At 48.2% G+C, this 18,770-nt stretch overlaps 1 protein-coding gene across 2 annotated transcripts in view; it reads right to left on the bottom strand.

Moving 5' to 3' along the window:
• The window catches only part of LOC144093539 (neuronal acetylcholine receptor subunit alpha-10-like), a 284,484-nt gene that overhangs the window by 190,929 nt on the left and 74,785 nt on the right, over window positions 1–18,770 (bottom strand). For both annotated transcript variants that reach the window (XM_077627065.1, XM_077627064.1), the window contains exon 2: window positions 4,672–4,794. The gene's annotated coding sequence lies outside the window, so the exon portion shown is untranslated. The remainder of the gene's footprint in view (window positions 1–4,671; window positions 4,795–18,770) is intronic.

The following is an 18,770-nucleotide window of genomic DNA, read 5'->3' as shown; positions in this document are numbered from 1 at the left end:
CGTGATCGAGCTTGAACAGGACCCGGAGCCGCCACGAGAGAGCGCTCCGAGCGCGCTCGCGCTCGCACAAACGCGCACCACTTTATAGCGTAGCTTTGTTCGTTTCGGCCGGGAATGTGCTCCCTTTACGAGTGCGAAATTTATTACAGCGAGGCGTAGAGGTGGGGACGTGAAGTATATAACGGCGAAAGTGTGAAGAAAAAAATGCAGTGAAAAGGAAAAACAACAAAACAAGATAAAAGAGATAAGCAAACGGTACGGAGAAAAATAAGATGAGAGAGAGAGAAAAAAAAGAAAGGCGTGAGTGCGAGAAGCAGCGCTCCGCACGTCTGCTCCTGGCGTCCTCTCTCTCTTTCTTTTGCTCATCGATCGCGTTCTCCGCGCACGCAAAAAAGGACGTCCGAACGGTCGTCATTAAAAAGACTGACCGAGGCAGCTATGCGATGAAAGGAGGCGGGCAAAGGACGGGCCGACCTCAAAGGCCAGTTTAGTGCCGAAATGAAAAGGCAGAGCCAGTCGGGAGGAAGTGAAGGGGAAGGAAGAACAAGCCTCCATCGACAAGGCAGATCCGGTAATTTGCATGGGAAATCACTCTCGAGGAAGCAGGGTGTGAGAGCGAGAAAACAGTATTTAAATGAGCTGCTTTTGGGGGCCGCGAGCATGGCTTCGGTTGCGCCGGCAGTTTCTCTCCGCTTCACTCGCTTTCACTCTTTCTATCTCCTGCTTGCTTCACGCGAAGTGTGTGGGCCCTGTGGCTCGGTTTTAAACCGTTACGCGAGAAGTAAAGGCCGACGCGGGCTCACAGGCGCGCCCCGCACGGGCCCAAAGGAGCGTGCAAGCCGCTGGTGAGGCCGGAGATTAGTGCCCCTGTGTAAGCAAGGAGCAAAACCATCTGTGTCTGAAGACCGGCTGCGCGCATTGCGCGGGTAAGCTGGTTTAGCTCGAGCCAAAATGTCGTTGTAGCGCCGCTGGGGATACTATGCCGAGGTGCCACATAGGGCGACACAGGCGGAAGAATATGCGCCTAGCCAGGTGCGCGTGTCGCCGAGCCACTAAACCTGCGTCTCTTAAAATGAAGTCTTAAAAGCGTGTAACGAAACTGAGAGAGAAAACTAAAAAGCTGATCTTTTGGCATTTTCTTGCAGCGCTATCAGATCAACTGCGGACATGAATTCCGCGGTTGACTAGTTGCGATTCTGCCAACAACAATTTCACATCGACATCTAATTACCTTGTGGGTAGGAAATGTGATTGCATGAGAAGGTATTGATGCCGTTACCGAAGGTGACGTCACTTGTCTCCAGCCAATGTGAATTATTCGGTCTGGTGACTTCCCTTCTCTCCAGCCAATGAGCGAAGTTTATGACCGAAGACACAATTTCTTTCCTGATGATGCTTTTAATGCTTTCGCATTAAAACACTCTACTCGTGTGCGCATTGCTTTAGCGTTCGCTCGCATGTGGCTACATGCGTCGCGGGTTTCTCTCTAGTGTTAGGTTACACGCTGTGGTAGCAGAAGCCAAGCATGTACCGACACACACGAGTTTGATGAGCGTTTCATTTTTTTTGCCTCGTTAAACCTGCATCTCTCTAAGACGTTCACTTGGATTATCGGTAGCCCAGTACTTACTCTTCCCAACAGAAAGCACATTTACAGGGATTCATCGTGTCAACAGTTCTAACAGTCTCCCCCAACACGAACAGAAATTCTCAAGTACACAACTTACTCAAAAGATAAGCGTGTCGCCTCCTCTTTGTAGCTACCCGTCTCTAGTGTATTGTTAACCTCGCTTTTGATATATTCATAATTTCTAGATGAATTCAGCAACAGTGGGTTTCAGGAGCTGAGAACACTTGATCAACTCTGGGTTTCAGTAGAGGAGCAACAAAAGCCCTAAAATTGGCTTCACCAAGGAAGTACTGACATCGTGCTCTAGACGTCTGGTAAACCTTCCAAGTGGTAACAAGGAGGACAGCTTTTTAAGAAACAGAAAAAAATGAAGATTACGTATTCCTGATAATAGGGATGATGAGTGCTAACAGCTTTTCCATCGTGCTTTTGCGAATAATCATTTTGCGGTTTATGTTTTGGGGATTAATGTTTTAGCTAGTCCTGACACGATTATGATGGATGCAATCCTTCCACAAGCACATCAACTATGGGATCCTGGGGCCGTATTCTATAAGCTGTCAATTTTCCATTGCCCATTTCGCATCTATTTGGTCCTCCCTCTGTCATTGGTCACTCAGATATGCTCGCGGATTTTAAGCGTCTGTGGCAAGCGAGCCGGTCATTGGGTAGTTGACGACCGGACCTCATCGTTGGCTGCATATCGCAATCAATGGCAGCCAGTGGTAAGTTACGGTCGCCGCTGTTCCCCGAGCACTGCGATGCACCTCAACATCGGCTGCATACTACAGCCAATGGTAGGCAACGGTGAAGAACTGTCGCCTACCACCTAGTGACCGGGTCGCTTCCCACAGACGCTTGAAAGGCGCTGGTATATCTGAGTGACCAATGACAGAGGAACAAATGCACGTGAAATGGACAATGGAAAATGGTCAGCGTATAGAATACGCCCCCTGGTGCCTTTAACGGATGTGCTCTACACGGCGAGCCCGTACTTTGGGATCTTGCCGTCGTTCACACCATCGCACGCGCCTTACGTTCGGCCTCGGCCCATCGCTCCGAGCGCGAGCGTTGATGCGTACGCGACGGTGCTTGTTTCGCCTGCGCCTTTTCCCATCTGCGGAAGAAATGCAAGCGTCCCTTTCAGCTAGGATCCGCCGCAGCTGCTTCCGGTATTTAAGTGAATCAAGACACTCTTCTTTCATTCCCTCCTTCATCGCATCCTTCACGGCGTGGTTGAGGTGTCCACAGAACGCTTAATTTTGACAGGCACTACAACGCATGGTCCAAGAATCTTCGCCTTAGGAGCTATCGTTCCAAAAGGCCTAAATTATCAAGGGGTAACCCGGAAAACGATATGAAAATACTTAAGTAAGCAAGGTGATTGGATCTATTCATCTGGTATGGATGCGTTGATGGCGATGACCTCCTTCCCCACTCCTTTCATTTTCGTTTGTTTTCCTTTAGAAGTTTTCTTTTATGGGCGTATTATTGTTTTGTTTTAGCCTGCTACAGTTTTGTTGAAGAGGCAACGAATAAGTTATGTTTTGAGATGAAATTTGTTGCACCATGCCTAAATTTATGTCGGCCGTCACAAAGAATCGACTGTATGAGGCGCACATAGATTGTACTGAATCTAAATTCCGCTCGTGGAATATTCGAACGGGCCGCCCAAGGCACGTCAAAGCAACACCCTTGCAAGCTCTAAAATTTTAACCGGACAACATCAACGCCTTGTGTAGCGCGAGGGTGACTGAAGTGGTGATGTTGCAGCCTTGCTCCTAATCTACGAGTTGTTGTCCTGTCATCACTGCGCCCCGCGTGCAACGTTGCCTCGGTCTGTCCTTCATTCCGGTCGGCCCTCCTCGATTTTCCCCTTAGCTGCACTTAGCTGCCGTACGCACTCCACTTGGGAAGAGTGCCGTCCCAGCCTGTCTTGTCTGAAACAACGCGACACAGGGCCGCCCTGTGAAGCTCCGAGGGATGCGTCGTCGCACTCGCTGAGACAACAGAGCCGGGAGCTCCGCTCCGGCCTTGCGTCAACAACACGACGGGCCTAGAATGGGCGGAAAGGAAGGAGGGCCCCCTTTCAAGACCAATGAACCCATTTCTTCCCGGGGAGAGCGTAGAAACACTGACAGGTCGCTCTTACCGCGGCGACAGCGGTGGTGCCCGAGCTCCGGCTCGGCAGTGGCGCCACCTGGTGTCCTACGTTGCCGAAAGAAGCACGCGCCTGGAGTAATGACGTCGCTCACTGGAATTCAGTTCAGCTTACTTTCCCATGCGCATTAAGCAGTGGGCTTAGGCTAAAATAAAAACGCAGACAAGGGAAAGAAGGCGCCAAGGTGCAGTTAATCTTGCCAATCGGTCTTGCCCGGAGCGGGGAGCGGGAGCGCGGCAAAGGCCGGCTACCTAGGGAAAAGCGGCGGGAAAAAAACCAACGCGAAAGAACGTAGGGGAGGCTAGGGAAAGAAAGGGTAGAAAAAGGGGATAGCGGGTCGGAAAAGAGGAAAGCAAAAGGCGGAGAAGGGTGATCTGCCTCGGCGCGAGCCGTAGATGGCGCCACATGTTTGCACTTCTTCTCAACGTCAGCGGTTTGGGGGACGCTAGTGCTGTCGGGGCGAAAGGGCGCGGGATAGAGAGAAGGAAAGGTGAAAAGGCCGAAGCCATGTAACGGAGTTTACCTACCGGCTCAGAGACCAGGAACAACAGCCTAAAATGGGACGACGAAGCCGTCGGCGCGCTCGTCAGCCGCGCTGTCGCTTGCCTGAACTGCGTGGCCGAGCGTTAGAGAGGAACCCAAGCCAAATTTGGGTTTACTTTTTTTTTCTTGCGTTTTTTTTTTTGCTGACTTAGCTACTTTCTTTTCCTTGAGCTCTTCGGCTGCTCCTTCGCGCAGTTGCGTTCCTTTCTTTTGAAAGGCTGCCAGTGGTGTGCGCCCAAATGGGCTGATGTGGCGTGCTTGTTTCTGGAAATTCTACGCGCGATAGAAATTTGTTCTTGTATTTGGAGGTAGCGCACTTGTGTTCGAGAATACTTACTTTTTTATTTTGACGAAGTGCAAGATGCCGTGTTTGCCCTTTCTTGTCACGTGGTTCAGATTCTACGCAGCACCGTAGCACCGTCGATTTCGTGTTGTGCGAAGGTTATTTGCGATTCTGTACCTGCGTAGCAAAAAAGAAAGAAAGGACAATAAACAGACTAAACCGGACAGTAACACATGACAATGTTTGTTTTCTTATATTAATTTTTTTCGCACTTAAAGGTCCAAGATAAAGGGCATTTGTTTCGCATTGTTACTTTTGGGTGACGTCTTATACTTTCCGGACTGTTGGGACAAGTATCGAGCATTCGTGTAGGCAACACAGACACTCACGCACGTACTGGAAACAGATCAGTGCTTTGCGGAGAACACAAAGAAAAGACAAACTATTTTGTACATGGCGGGAAGACAACTGCGACTGTGATACGTTTGAATGAAGAAGGAAAATTCAGGAGAACCAGCAAGAAAAAGAGGGAAAGCTCACTCTTTACTGGCAGGAGGAAAAGCAGAGCCGATGGAACAAACCGGAAAATGCAAGAAAATTTCGGCGAAATTGGTCAACGGAAAATGATAAGCTGTCGTTTTTTAAAATCCGAATACGCGCATGCAAATAGGTATTGTTTGCACGCATTCTAAATCCATACACGTACACTTATTTACGTGATCTTTTAGGGTTAGCACAGAAGGTATACTATGGAGGACAAAATTCTCCAGGACGCAAGGCACGCGATTTTGGCTAATAGCTGCCATGTTTGTTAACGATAACCTGCTATCACTAGCACACATAATAGCATGCGAGTCCGATTTTCACGTCGACAAGTGTAGCCTCAAGCCAGCGGCTAATTGCAGTGCTATCAGCTTCGGTTCCCGATGACGCGTCCTGGAGAGTTTCGTGCCCAGCAGTACCACTGCTAGTACACGTGATATTCGAACAACCTGCGTTCAACACTAGTCTCTGCATTGTCTGAACGCTGCACCTAATGATATTATGTATGTCCGAAAAATAGTAAAGCAATAACAGAGAGCGAATTTCCTAAATTTTCCAGACGTTTTGCATCCTTAGGTCATCTGCACCCATACCGCACTTCTTTCAGATGGGAGGTATCTATGTGTCTCTTTGTGGTAACACAGAGCTTTATATTTCTTACACGTCAAGACAAGCATTGCACGCATCCCACAGTAATGGGATCGGAGAATGAAAAACTTTTTGTCAGATGACTGGGTCAACGTGTTTTCTGTCGGAATTACGGCGTGTTTCTTCCCTCGGAAAAAAAAAAATAGAGCCCTCACTCGGATTGGTCACGACATATGCGTTAGCTTCTAATTTCTTCCAGCTGTATGAATAGCGCAATACGTAGGTGTAACCCTTTTGAAAACAATGAGTAAAAGCAAAAAATTAAGAGCAGCCCTTGCAGAGTGGGCAGCCTGTTGCAAAAATTCCCAATTAGTCTTACAAACACCCATTAAAGCAGACAGTTCGTGCGCTATTCAATCCTGTCATGCCGTCAAAGGAGCTTGCGTGCAGTGTAATGAAAAAAAAAAGCAAAAGCCCTTAACACTAGCGCCATTTGTGCGAATTGCAGCACGAGTAAAAAGGAAGCTTATGCAATAAGCCAACCAATCAATAAACGCATAACTAAGTAAGCCAATAAACAATTAAAGCCAACTCGGGTGCCCGGCTGCATGTTTTTACGTCGCTAACAGTGACGGCGGCATGTGCGCCAAGTGCATTCCGATGGAATCTATCGCTCGAGCGTATTCTTGGCGGCGCTGAAGCATCTCTCCACACCAGTGTCGAGGAGCCAGAGCGGCCACAGCCGGAATCCTTCACTGCGAGTTAACCACGCCGTGTGGGCCCAGCCCGCGCAGTATTTCCGATCAGACTCCTCTCGACGCCTTGCTCCGACAGCGGCGCCATTTCTCGAGGAGAGAAACTACTGCTGCCATATGCCCCGGGCCGCCGCCAATGCCCCCTCCCCCGATCGCTGCAGCAACAACGGCAAAGTGTACTTCGCGCAACTCCGGCGGTCGGCGCCAAGAACGATGTTCCTGACAGGCGCCGGCATCTGTCCCCACTTCGGAGCGCAGAACGCCGCCTCCGCTAAAGGCGAGAGGAGGAGAAGGAGGAGAGCGAGAGAGAGAGATAGGAAACTTTGCCTGAAGCCGCCTGTCATTGTGCAGCTGGATTGCTTTCCATGAAGCGGACAGAACATGGTTTTCTTCACTGGCAAAGGCTGCTGCCACTTCATTATTGCTACTTTTACGCCATCTATCTATACGGGAGTCTGGAAAGTATCTGCCGTTGTTATTCGCTCTGCTTATGGAACGCATTTCTCGTCTTCTCTGATCGTGATCTGTACTTTCCTACTAGCTACTTGTCTCCTCGCTGTGCTGGCACGACCTAAGTGCCATGGATTGTCTACCATGTCATTTCTAGCTCGGGCTGCCTCTTTTCTTTTTTATGTTTATCGATTTTTTCTAAACCACCGCCTTTTTCTTTATTGACACGGTCATAAGGAGCGCCTTAATATCGGGAACGTTTATCCCTCGTGTAAGCTTGGATGCGGCTCGCAGCCGTCAAGAAAAAGAACATCGACGACAGCTTGTAGGCCTTTGAGATCCTTAAATGCTTTAATCGGGCCGGCTTCACATGAGCTGCTGATATTCTTCTCGGCGTTCTCTAAAAGCGCTCCCAAAGAGACAGGCGCATTTTCAATGAACACGTCCACGTCTTATAGAAATTCGAATAGGACACGGTTGCGATCATTTTGGCCGAATAGTGCCTATGTACCGACCACGGTGGTACGGACTATATGGCTCACAGTCCCCAATGTGCGCGAATATTAGTACGTAGATGTACAATGAGATAATAGGATGCGTTCCGACGGCAGCCGGCGTATATCTTTGGGGTCTTCGCTGGTGGCTTCATCGCTGACGTGGGACTTGGAAACCAGTTGCAGCTGGTAACAAAAAAATGCGGCGGAGTTTGCGATCGAACAGTTCAACCAGTCGCCAGCACCGCTGCAGCTGCGCATTATAAAAAATGGCTGTGGCATAGCTCTGGTTAAACCTGGGGTTACTCGATATCTACAGCTGGCTGAGCGGAACTCACTCAGTCGAATTGCAAAGCCAGTCCTTCACCTCTGCGTTTCGCTGGGCGTTCTTCTTCGTCCATAGGCGTGAATTCACTCTCTCCCCGTCTCCCCTTTCCACTCCCTTCACCCCTGTTTTCGCCAGCGCGCTGCGCTGCTGGTGGTGGTGGTAAAAACATTTATTAATTATAGAGAGAGGTGTTGGGGTCCGTGACCTAAAGGGTCACGCCCTTACAACCACTAGGTGGGGATGCCTAGTCAGGCACCCCATTGGCGGTTGCCGCAGCCCGGGCACGCTGCGTTAAGGCCCTTTGGGCCTGGAGGGTGCAGCAGCCGGATGGTGGCGCTGCCGGCAGTTGCCACGGTGTCCACGGCGCCGCCACGCTGAAAGCTCGAAATGCTAACGTAATGTAGGCGCGCGGCGCGCACACCAGCTGCGTGCTCTGACGTCACTTCGCGCATGCGCACAACTGACGAGGCGGGCGGCGTCTGCTCCGCCGTCGGCGCAGCGGCGAGGCGCGCGGCGCGCACACCAGCTGCGGGCTATGACTTCACTCCGCGCATGCGCAGAGCTGGCGGAGCGGTGGTGCCACTGCTCAGCGCGTAGCCACGCCGACCTCGCGAAGTGGTGGGCGTAGTGTAGCTATCGCTACAAAACTTTTACGTTGTGAAGCAGGAGAGGAATGGACAGGAGACAATGGGTGCTAAAGAAGGCCAACATCATCCCGAAGGCCCGCCGGCAGGAAGGCATGCCAACATGCAGGGAGGAGAGTTTTACTGCGTCGGACGCCTCTGTTTTCACATTTATTTGCAAAAAGAAAGGGTGAAATGCCTTAACCTTGCGAAGCTTGGCGTATGACACGCGATACACTCTGCACAGTTGACCATAGTTTTGTTCCCGCTGGCAAAAAAAAAACGTCACATCCTCAGAGTATTACACAACCAGCGTTCTCCAAATCATTTATAAAAGTTAAGTAAAAGCAAATGCAGAAAACGCCTCTAGGAGAATTCACTGCAAACTTTCATCCTCCCGGCAAAGCGAAATGAGTCGGGGACGCGTCCGCTCGTCTCTTTGTAATTTTCGTTTTTTTTTTCATTGTTTAATGGTTTACATTCAATGTATTCTGCGATGCAAAGCCCCGGTATTTTTGCTGCGGCGGGCACGCCAGCGGAAGCGTCGCACCAGGCTCAAAACCTGAATATCATCCTGGAGCTACACCATGCTTAAAGCCTGGACTCCATGTACGCGAAAACTCACGCGAACGCGAAGGCGACGGCGGCAAGCGACGAGCGACGCCGTCGAGCGAAGCAAAATGCATGTGTCGCTTGCCGTGTCGCTCGGACCTGCAGCCACAGAAAATTTCGCTCGTCGCCCGGAAGTCCCCCACGCGACTGGCCAATCAGAGCCCCCCAAAGCCGTTTCCGGTTTGCCCACGGTTTCTCACGGGTACATCTCACGCAACCTGCCCGTCGTCTTGGTCATCGCCACCGTCGAAAAAATATTTGGTTTTGTAGCTGGGAGGCAGACCCGCAGGATTTAAATAATTAAAACAATCTACTTGTTGGGTGCGGAGGGCTAACAGCATTTGGAGCGGGTTACGCGAGCGGGTGTACTGCAGGGAGAGATGCGTGTCGAGCCGCGGGTAGCGGCGCTCGATCCACCGTGCCGCTGCGCTCCAACTGTGCAGAAACACTCGCGGCGCGCATTCTCACTGGTAAATTATAGTTTGCTCACTTACAATCAAACTGCGGTGACAGTTTATGAGAGTGTTTTTACTAAGCCGGAGTGCACAGGCACCGAACGAAAGCACACCTCCCCCGTGAACCCGTGATGTGACTTCGTCTCCGCAAGCACGCCTTTGGCTATCTCCACTTCCGCTACACCGCTGCCGTAGAGGAAATATTCCTTTGGCCCTGACTATGAGGCACACTCACAAAATTTTAAGATAGAGAACAGGTTACGGGCGTGTTTCTAAGCTTGAGTCCGCTGCGCACGTCGCGGGTTCGCGTCGCCTGCCGCCTTCGCTTGCATGGAGGTTGCCCACAAGCGACGGAGCGAACGCCAGCCGTCGCCGCCGCCGTCGCCTTTGCGTTCGCGTGAGTTTTCGCGTACATGGAGTCCAGGTGTAACTCTGCAAGCTCTAGCCTCCCTTCAAGCTCTACCGGTTTGGTAGAAAGCATACGCCCCTCCTTACCAGTGCTGCACACAGAGGAGCTGCTTCGTGCCTGGGTGCCGTTTGTGGCACGTGGACGTGCTCACCCACTCGAAGAACCTTGTGTATATTAGGTGTTCGACCTTCTCCCTCAGACTCCTAGCTCACTATTACATCTTCTTAGCGACCATGGAAATTTTCTCCACTGATGATTAAGCTCAAACCGTATATGCCTATAATTCGCGGTGACGCACCGAGCGATGGCTTCTCGAAAGCCTGGCCGAACCACTGTCGCCCAGTTTTTAGGTTTGCAGAACATTTCGCTCATCGCCCGGAAGTGGCTCGCGAGACTAGCCAATAGCAGAAGTCGTTGCGCTTTCATATGTTGCCTCTAATTCATATTTGGAGCGAAGTTCGTTTTTCTTGCGCGTTTTCAGCGAAGAATCTGCCGACGCTCGCTCCGTGAGTGCCCTTGCAACTGAACAGTTTAGGCAGGAGCTGTGCAACAGAAAACGGTGTTGTAGGATATCCCCTTACTTGAGCATGCGTGTAAAGTTTTAATATTCACACACGTTCACATGTTAGCCCTATTTACTAATTATAAGCATAGAGTGGTAATATTTTTTTTCAGTACAGCAAAAATTTCTACTTTCCTTCAACATAGGGGCCATTAACGACGAAAGTTCATAACGTTTATTCACCATTTTCATTGCGAGGGCATTACAGGTTTACGTCATGGATTTTCAACCCCCCCCCCCTCCCTAAATAAAGCTTAACTTACCATGGCTCGAAGCTCTAGAGTGCTTTTCTTTGCGTTGAGTTTCTTTCTTGCTGGGTTAGTCGTGACGCAGTGATTTACGAGCTTGCTTCATGAACTTTAATCTCTCCTCGGGAGAAACGCTTTCAAAATTGGTTACAACACTAACTTAGCGTGCATGATCCGAGGCTTGAGACCATTCCCGCTTCCAAAAAATACAGTAGCCTTAGTATGGTAGCTAGAATGTCTAAGCTCAGTAAAAATGGTCCACATCAAAAGATTCTTCCACAAGCTGCGTACATTTGCTCCCTAAGTGTGGCTTGTGCAACAGCCACCTTATTTGTTGGCGCGCTAGCGCTTACGGGAAACTCCCATGTCTCTGTCCCTGTCAATTTTCTTGAGCAACCATCCTTCATAGTCTGCAGTCAGTTTCTTTATACTTTCCTTTATCCGGATAATGGCCCTTACGGTGAAGCACGGGAGCAAATAATGAGATTAAAATTTCGCTAATTACTTAATCTTCTTTCTGTAAAGCATGCCGCAATGCAGTGGAATTTAATATGCGAGGAAAGCAGCTTTACGATGATGAACATGTAGGATGAAGGCCAATCAGGGATGAAATAAAGACCGGGACGCTCTCGTGTGGATGTCACGTATATAGCGCGTTCGATATTTGTTGATGTATTGAAAGCATCGAATACAATTAGTAAAAAAAAAATCTTACTTTCTATACTAGAATGAGTTGGCATATGCGGATCCGCTATATTTTTGACAAAGGGTTGTCTGCGCGACAGGCCCTAGGTTGTTAATATTCTAGGCACACATTCCAACGTCTAAACTATTAACACTCCCGTACCACACGGTTCGCTCCTTGGCCTCATTCTCTTTCTAATATACATCTATAATCTACCCAACTCACTTCATCAAAATATGTTTCAAATTAACCCTGCAAAGACTAAGTTTGCTGTTTTTAGTTCACATCAAGAAGGGCTTGAAGATTTTTCACCACTAAAACTTGGCCGTTATGTCATCTACTACTAGTCGTAAACTACTACTAGTCGTAAACTACTAGTCGTGAACTAGTCGTGCAACTCAATTTACAATTTTGCATTTGCCAGTTCAAGAAGAAAGCTGCCTCCGACATAAGAATGCTGCTCAGAAGACGCATTTCCTTTTTTATCGCTTAACTATTATCATTATATTTTGCTTTTATCCAATCACACATAAATTGCTGCATTAATTGCTGGGACAATACATACAATATCCGCCTCATAGCATTCAAATGAGTGCGAAATCAAGCCGCCCGTATTGTCATGCACCCAAACTCCAATTAATTCAGATATTAAACAAGTACTTCTTATACGTAACATTCTCTCCGTATCAGAACTGGTAAATCTACACTGTGGCAGGTTACTGTTCAAATTAGTCAATAGGAATGCCGCATATTCGTTCGTGCCTCGGTATCATTCCATACATTTTAAAAGGACCAGGTTTGCAGCCATTAACAATCTATGATTTCTCACAACCACCTGAATAAAAACAAACACCAAATCACTGCATAAATTTCGAACTGGCATGCGAACTTTTATTATCTCCAAATTTTAAGCTGTCAGATTTCACCACCTTCCAACAATTGTTATTGAATTGCTTAATTCTTTCATTGGTACAGTAAATCAGACAATGTTGAGTTTTGAGTGTATTATGCTGTATTTTGTCAGTATATTGCGCCTTTTCTGATTGTGACTTTACCCCGTAATTTTTTTCATCTTGGTTTATTTCACCACGAACGCGAATTTTTTCTCTTATGCTCTTTTTATATTAATATTTCTATGCTCTAAAAACTGTGTAAACATTGTTATTGTTGTAGCAACAGTTAGAGTAGAAAATGCAGAAACGGGTATAGGAAAAAATGTCATCAGAAGATATGTCCCCGGCAAAAACGTTCCTCGAAAAAAATGGTCCCTTGAGGAAGCGCCCAATAGGAAAAAAAAAATTCCCCAAGTGAAAAAAATTACCCGAAATATTGGACTCCTTCTTGCATTTGAGAATAGATGTAAGCGTTAATTCAGTAAGTCAGTTAGTTTTTATTTGCAGGAAAATCACATCTTCCTGCGGGTGGCACTGACTAAAGGCATGCTTGCCTGACGAGGTCTCTGCCCCCGTAACAAAAGGAGCAGCCTACAGCAGTACATCAGAGAGATGGAACAATATGTGACACCAATAAATATGAAAAGTGAAGCTGCGCTACCCGCATAGGTTCTATATAAAATGGCTCTACTTACTAAACCACTATGGGCGGAATTGTTATTGTTTTTTTTATCACACTGAAGATTCGCGCATGTCACAAAAACACGCAAAAAAGAAGTCAACATTAGCATAATGAAATTGAAATTTACATTTATCACTGTTACTTAACAATGTCAACGGATAACAATATCGCCGGCAGTTCACGTTTAAACGTTTTAATGGGTAGGCTGAAATCCAAAATAGGAGCACAGTTATTTAACATGTCTATTAGCTGATATTCCAGATCTTGTTTTCCATAATTTGTTCTGACATTTTTTTATTTCTGCTTTTGAGGTTAAGAATATCTGATTGTGCAAAGACAGGTGTGTAAATACTGTGGAGTTTCTTATTAGTTTGCTGTACCAGACCACACTAGGATAACGTAGTGCTGGTATGTCAAGAAAAGCCACACTACAAAGCACTTCCTCCGGTGACTTTGCTGAAGCGCCGAACGAGAGAGACGCACTTGCCCTCGCCCCCCCCCCCCGCCCCCTTTCCACATCATAATATTTTTATGGACGCCCAGTGGTAGGTGGGTGGTGGTAGTGGTGTGAATGTACAGGCGGGATTAGTCTTAGAGTGGCCTGTCTGAAATTGCTGCGCCTGAGTTACTTATTTAAGTGATTGTGGCTCTACTACTGTTGTCTCATAAGACCAGTGACCTCTAAAGACTGCTGAGCGATTGCAACACTGATCGCCGCTCAGCTCGTTAGTCTTCAGGGTTCACGATGACGGCCATTACATTCGTCAGAGCACCAGCGGGGGGTTGAACGCTCGGAATCTGTTCGTTGTTTAGTCACTTCCATGCCGATGGATGATATCGCTGTAGCGTACAATGTTGCATGACTGTTGGTCCTGTGTCCACCATCAAGGGTGCCCGAGCGGACACTCCACATCACAGGGGGACAAGTCGGAAACGTTCGCCAGAAAGTTACCACGTTTTTGCTCTGTGTACCCGCCTGTATGCACCGGACACATATCATGTATCAAAGCTGCCTGGTATTTCTCGGACAGCTTCTGCATGGTATTAGTCTCTCTAGAGCCATTAAGTTTAGCACCTCTGGAGCCATTACGTTTAGCACAGCACCAGCGGGGACAAGTGCCCAGTTTAGAACGCACTGCAAACCGCTGCTACACGTAACGTAAAATAAGCTGAGCACCAGGCCAAGGGACAAGCTTGTAACCATTTGAAAACCGGTGGGTGCCCGGCAGCACTAAAGATCGACCCCCCCCCCCCCCCCATTCGCATGCGAGGCGGTTGGTCAAATCACAGGGGTTTACAGGACGTTGGTTCATAGCTGTAGTTGATGTCAGGACGGCGCGAAAGAAACAATGACAACAGAGGCACAAGAGAGGCAACAGGCACCTGTCTTGTATTCTTGTCCCTCACTTGTCCTTGTTACTTTCGCGCCATCCTGACATCAACTACAGCTTTTTTTCCTGCTTCGAAAATGGGGACGTTTTTGCCGGGGCCATTTTTTGCTCATAGAAAACAGAAGATGAGGTAGCTCAAGGGCAATAGAAAAAATCGACTAGAAGATGCAAAAAGTAATGCGGCGAAGCCGCTTGCGTCTGAAACGCGTGGCAGGTCAAAACTTATAATGTAGTAAAAAAAAAAATCAAGTTTCAGGAAAATTTTGTCTCAGGTGAGGACGACAGCATGACCACAAGGAGTGAGTGCCTGCAATGATACATTTTTGAAATTAAATACAATGAAAAAAAACACCCTTCTGGTTCCAGATTTCTCCTTTTGCTCTCAGCTGCACTATACCGTGTCAGGTTATCACGGGAGCTACACTATTACTTTCTTCCTGTGAAGGACCGAAAAATGTTAGTGTTCGCGAGACTTTCGTCGCTCTGACTAAGCGTACTGGAAGAAAGGCAATTTTGTTGTCACGGCTAACCTCGTGGTGCCGTTAACAACGCCAGCACCGCGACAGCATAACAATCTTGTTAGCTCAGTCGCTTTCTGAAACACCTGTCGCGTCGTCAAGCGCCTATAATAAACGGATTGAGCCAGCCGCCTTTTGACACTGAAGCTGTAGGCTATTAAAAACACGGTGGCAATGTTAAAGCAACGAAGGTGTGCCATTTTCTGCTGGTGCGTCAAAACGTCCGTGAGTGGCGTCTTGTTCCAACGATATATTATCTTTACTCTTTGGAAGAGAGTTATTTGTTTATTTTCATATGAACGCTGCTTTATCATTTTCTGTTCACCGGTAAGGGCTACTTACATGCGTTCCGTGAAAGCAGGTAGTTATAAAAGAGGGATTTAACACGCCGCGACCCGCTTCCGCCAGGAGTCATTTGGGCACGCGCGCCTGCGCAGCTGGTCCCTAGAGGCCTGCTACAGGTGCACGTACACCTGCCACTGCGCAGGCACTGCTGAGTCATCGCGTATGCCATAGAGTTTCTCGAAATCACATAGAGGGAAAGCTGGCGCTGCGATAGTTCATCTATCATCGAGAAGCGCAGAAATGCCGGGAAGATGGTTCCGTATGACTTTTTACACTAGCCTAACATTTGTGTTCAATGTATTGAAGAAGTGGAAAATGAAATATTTTAAAGTGATTTAATTTGAGCACGTAGGAGAGCATTGCGCCGCATCTACCAATTCTGATGCAGAATCCACGTTATCGGGCCAACACTAGCCAAGCCGAATTCGAAACCTCATCTTCCCGGCATTCCCGCGGTGGATCAAGTCTCTAAGAAAGTTACTTAGAGTGTGCCGCCCCTTTTTTCCTTTAGGCAACACTGAGAAACTCTAAAGCTTAAGCGGATCAAGGCAGCGGAACGCCGACACACTGTGCTGAATATTTCGATTTTACGCGAATGATCGCGATAACGTGTGGCCAATTCTGGACGTCCGGGACTGTTCGCGTATGTGTAGGCGCGTTAACTGAGAAGTCCTGGGTCACAACCGTATAGAGTGCGGCTGATGGCCATGACCAGTCTGATCCCGTCGGCTGTCCAGTGTGCCTGTTAGAATCAGCGCTCCCTTACAAAAATTTCTTTAGAAAGTCTACAGATTGTCTATAGACTTCTGCCTATAAAGTCTATAGACTTTCTATAGAGAAACTTTAGAGAACAGTCTGTGGGTAATACAAATCCTATAGACCATCTATAGACAATTTATAGAATTGTGGCCATACACTTTTGTAGACTTTTGTCTATAGACAATCTTTAGACTGTGAATACACAAAAATAAATATCTATAAGAAGGCAATAGAATCGATAAGAAGTCTATAGACTGTCTACAGACCCTTTTTATAAGGGCTGCCGCAGGAGGAAACGGGGGAACCGCTTTATTTTAGCCGCATACTAATCGCCCAAGATGTCCTTACCCCCTCCGCCGGGCTTCTTTGCTTCCTTTATGGGCAGAGGTTCTTCCAATCGAGAGTGAGAAAGAAAGCGAACAAGAAACGAGTGAAATGACGTGTGCAAACATCCTCAAGGAGGATTTGCGAATGTACAACAAATGCTAACAAATGCATGTGCAAAAGCTCCCCGAAAGCACACAAATTTTGGCAGCAACCGCAGTGGGAAGCCTTGCTGTCCAGCTCAAGCATAAAGGACCAATGACAGCTGGTTAAGCGGAAGCAGCAAACAGCTAAGGCCGCGGGAGCCATGGACTAATGGCCCTCCCAGTTCAGTGGACGCGAAGCTCTTTACCGAATAAAGTTTACCAGCACCATCACAAAGACGAAATGTCATACCCCATTATTGAATGCTTAAGCTGAACATTTGCTAACGTTGAAATAGTAAACAGCCCGCCAAACACTGAAAAAAAAGTTCCCAAAAGAAGCAGATAATTTTAAAACTCTGCGCAGGAGCGCGTGCAGTACACAAGCGACGCGTTTCAGGAAGGAACAACACAGACAATATATTTCACGCGTTCTTGTCAACCTCCAGCAACCGACTGAACTCACTAATTGAACGCAGCAAACACTTTCAGCAATTCTTAGGAAAAAACAGTTTAAAGTAGAAAAAAATATCCTAACCAGGTAGCTTATTAACTAAATTGCAATGATTACTTTTTAATTACCACAGTCTGGTAGTTAGTGCCAAATGAACACGATTCGAGAAGTTACAGAAGAGAGAAGGAAGACAATATTAATCATAATGTACAGTTTACCAATTTCCCTCAAGAGTAAAGTGTACAACAGCATAATCTTACCGGTACTCACCTACGGGGCAGAAACGTGGAGTCTAACGAAAAGAGTTCAGCTTAGGTTAAGGACAACGCAGCGAGCCATGGAAAGAAAAATGATAGGTGTAACGTTAAGAGATCGGAAGCGGGCAGAGTGGGTGAGGGAACAAACACGGGTTAATGACATCCTAGTCGAAATCAAGAGAAAGAAATGGGCTTGGGCAGGGCATGTAATGCGAAGGCAAGATAACCGCTGGTCCTTAAGGGTAACGGAGTGGGTTCCAAGAGAAAGTAAGCGTAGGAGGGGGCGGCAGAAGGTTAGGTGGGCGGATGAGATTAAGAAGTTTGCAGGCAAAGGGTGGATGCAGCTGGCAAAGGATAGGGTTAATTGGAGAGACATGGGAGAGGCCTTTGCCCTGCAGTGGGTGTAGTAAGGCTGATGATGATGATGATGATGACTTGGGAACCAGTATAACAATTTTAATTCCGCCCACAGAGGCAGTAGGGCCGTCGTGTGCCGTGCGTAGCACCCGTTATCCCACGTAGCCGGGTGAAGATCAGCGAGAAATCCCGCGAGCTTTCTCGCACGAAGCTCCATACAGGGCAGTGCGAAGAAGAGGAGTAATATATGGAGAAAACTCCTTCGGTATTGCGACTGTGAGCAACCGCCGTGCGGTCGCTTGACTCAAACAACGCTCTAATAACAACGACGACGTATTCAAACAACGCTGCTCCAAACTACAGCGCAAAGAAAGGCCGGTTGTCGCCTGCCCTAATCTACTACGAACGCAACCACTATCAGCCTTTCGCTTCGCGGGGGCTGCGAAACCGACGCGTGCGAAGAGAAACCGACGCGTGCGATTGCAAGCGCAAAAAGCACTCGCCCAACTTGTTCAAGACTCGCACTAGCGAGCTCGCTTTCCGATGCGCATTCGCTCCAAAAAGAAAGAAAGAGAGAAAGAAGCAGAGCGAGAGAGGACACGTCGACCACTCGCGTTGCCCCAGTCGGCGGAGGTTTTCGCATTAGCCGAGCCAAATGGGAACGGAGCCTCGGCAAGCGCTCTTTCGTTCCGTCTCCACCTAAATGAATCCGCCACTGATGTGCCTCCCGCAGCACCAGTTCTTGCCTTCTCTCTCTCCCCTTCCCCCTCGCACTCCGGGCTTCGTTTCTGGCCGCAAAGGGGGCCATTTTGTTGGCTTCCTGGTAGGCTCTATTCGCTGTCGCCCGCACCGCACGACGCCGGAATGAGCGAACGGCGAAGGAGAAAGAAGCGAATCAAGCGCGGGTCTTGTAGCTCCGCCTGTCGGGGTGCATGCCGCAGTCGGCTCGTGCCGTGCGCGCTTGGAGACGACTCGCGCACGAGGCGGGCGAGCGATAGTGAGATGCGCGCGTACGCGTAGGAAGAAGTAGACAGGAGCGCTTCGGAACTTGAAAGAACGTGCACCGCCGCTAAAAAAAAGAAGGTTTCACGCGAAGTCTGCATGACGTCCGGAGAAAGCGCCAGTGAACTAGTGAGAGGAAGTGAAATGAAGCCCAAGAGAAACGAGAGAATGTGGAATGGAAGCAGCGCGTAAAGTGCAAGGAGAATTTCCGTTGCGACATCTCATATATGCTTCGCCCTGACACGCTTCCGCGAAATGTGGCGGAGGAAGCACAAG

Source organism: Amblyomma americanum, chromosome 6 (assembly GCF_052857255.1).
Source record: "Amblyomma americanum isolate KBUSLIRL-KWMA chromosome 6, ASM5285725v1, whole genome shotgun sequence".
Lineage (NCBI taxonomy): Eukaryota > Metazoa > Arthropoda > Arachnida > Ixodida > Ixodidae > Amblyomma > Amblyomma americanum.
The sequence above is the reverse complement of the archived record's forward strand: the minus strand, read 5'-3'. Positions and strand labels throughout refer to the sequence as shown.